The sequence below is a fragment of the Sinocyclocheilus anshuiensis genome, unplaced genomic scaffold (assembly GCF_001515605.1).
Source record: "Sinocyclocheilus anshuiensis isolate Anshui unplaced genomic scaffold, SAMN03320099.WGS_v1.1 scaffold742, whole genome shotgun sequence".
Classification (NCBI taxonomy): domain Eukaryota; kingdom Metazoa; phylum Chordata; class Actinopteri; order Cypriniformes; family Cyprinidae; genus Sinocyclocheilus; species Sinocyclocheilus anshuiensis.
In genome coordinates, this window is record NW_015544169.1 from 289,586 (window position 1) to 291,940 (window position 2,355).

The following is a 2,355-nucleotide window of genomic DNA, read 5'->3' on the forward strand; positions in this document are numbered from 1 at the left end:
AGAATAGAATAGAATAGAATAGAATAGAATAGAATAGAATAGAATAGAATAGAATAGAATAGAATAGAATAGAATAGAATAGAATAGAATAGAATAGAATAGAATAGAATAGAATAGAATAGAATAGAATAGAATAGAATAGAGGAACTGCAGCAAATCACAAGCACTGGTTCCTTTCATATACTGTTCTGTGTGAAAGACAGTTACATGTCTCCCTCTGGTGGTGAATAAAGCCAATTCCAGAACAATGTCACATGACATTTACACCTATCCAACCACAGACAAAGTTCGAATATAACTTGAGAAAGCACTGGAAGTACACAACCTGGATACTGCCGATTTTGATTCATAAGCACCCTCATTGCTGCCCCATCCCGCTTATCTGTCTGTCCGCCTACAAGAGTCCTGCACTAACTGAGCCACTGCCATTGAGATGAATGAGACAAGTCACAACCCAAAATATCTGGAAACAACAAACTGTCACAATCTTGCCTGACGAAGAAATGCCTTGAATTTGAAAAATTCAAGAATGAAATCAAACCAATCAGATGAGTTAGCAAAATGATGACATAGTTCCGTTATTTTCAGTATTGCACTGAACTTGTTTAACAACGTGATTTTAATGAGTCAGATGTTGATTTGAAATGTCCTTTCAAACAGCATTAACATGCGCTGTCGGCCATGACCTCAGGAAAATGCTGAGCCATGATGAATGAATTAGAAAAGGTGAACTGTCTCATTCTGAGATATTCTCTGCACTCCTCTTCATAGAAATGAATGAACTGATTAAAGAGCGCTATTAGAAATCAGTCTGAATGCTTTCACAAAGGATTGTTCCTGGATTTAGTTTATGAATATTGATGGTTTGTATACCGCTGAATGCATAATCAGCATCAGATACTGGCTCCAACAAACAGATCTGAGCATGTTCAGGATAACCTCCAATGACATCAGCCTCCCTCGTCTCCATAGAAACAGCAGCAGGGCTCTCAAAATATTCACTGGTACATTGAAGTAAACTACAGCCATGCAGGACTTTGTGGGCTGATACACGGTCAGCTGGACAGCTTGCCATCAATCATATGTGGGCTTTGGAATGTAAAAAATTGTATGCGGTGGTTCATCAGCAACCTTGAGATTCTTTGAACACTGACAGAAAGGGGTGGGTTAACACAGGGCGTCCCAAAAACTCACAAAAGTTGTGCCTTGATATTCAAAATAGCATATTTTCTCTTTCAGATCCAAAAAGCATATACATCCAATAAGTAACGAAGGATGTATTTGCCAGCACTGCATGAATGCAATAGAAAGTCCAGTTTGATGTTTCTGATGTAACACAAATGGTTCATTATGGCAAAGACATTCACTTCCAAACACAAGACAATCATCACAGTTGAACTTTATAATGAATAATTAAGTAAATGGCATGGAAAGGAACTGGGAACACTACAGGAAAAACAAAATGACTTTTCTCCGAGTGATTCTTTGATGGTTTGGGCTTTTTAAAAGTTAGTTTAAACTAACTTACCCAACACAGAATAAATTTAAAGGAAGAGTTCACCCAAACATTCAAATTCTGCAGTCATTTCTTCCCCCTTTATTTCTTCATTTTAAGTCTGCTGAAGTTGGTCATGTGACTTTTTCTTCAGTGGATAAAGCTGTTCAAATGTGTGAATTTTTTTTTTTTTTAAATACAGTAAGTATCTTATGCTCAGTCCTATTGACTACTTTTTTTTTTTTGTCATTTTGGAGCTTGACAGCCACTTTGTGTATGAACAAAAAACTTCTTTAAAGCCTTTGAAACCTTTCCTTTTGTAAGTCACAATGGTTTGGAACGACATGATGGTAAGTAAATTATGACTGAATTTTCATTTTGGGGGTGAACTATCCCTTTAAATCCACAAATCACTGCACAGCTCTCTTAGCCTGGAGTTAAAGGGTTAGTTCACCCAAAAATGAAAATTAGGCTGCGTTTTACTCACCCCCGAGGCATCCTAGGTGTATATGACTTTCTTCTTTCAGACGAATCCAGTTGGAGTTATATTAAAAATTGTCTTTGATCTTTCAAGCTGTTTAATGCCACTTAGCGGGTGTTGCATTGCTTCAGTCCAAAAGAAGTTAAATAAAAATCGCCCATCCATAAAAAAAAAAATTGTCTCACACGGCTCCGGGGGGTGAACAAAAGCCTTCTGTAGCGAATCGATGCGTTTTTTTAAGAAAAATATCCATATTCAAAACGTAATAATCACTTGAAACTAGCTTGCGCTCACTGTTGTAAACGGAAGTAGCTCCGGGTGGATGACGTATGAGGTCAGCTTTGCGCATGCGCCGCTCAGAAGTGACGAACGCGGAAAT

General features: G+C 37.7%; 1 protein-coding gene across 1 annotated transcript in view; it reads right to left on the reverse strand.

Annotated features, from left to right (window-relative positions):
• Positions 1-2,355, reverse strand: part of dlgap2b (discs, large (Drosophila) homolog-associated protein 2b) — an 89,657-nt gene that overhangs the window by 86,021 nt on the left and 1,281 nt on the right. The gene's annotated exons all lie outside the window — the stretch shown is intronic.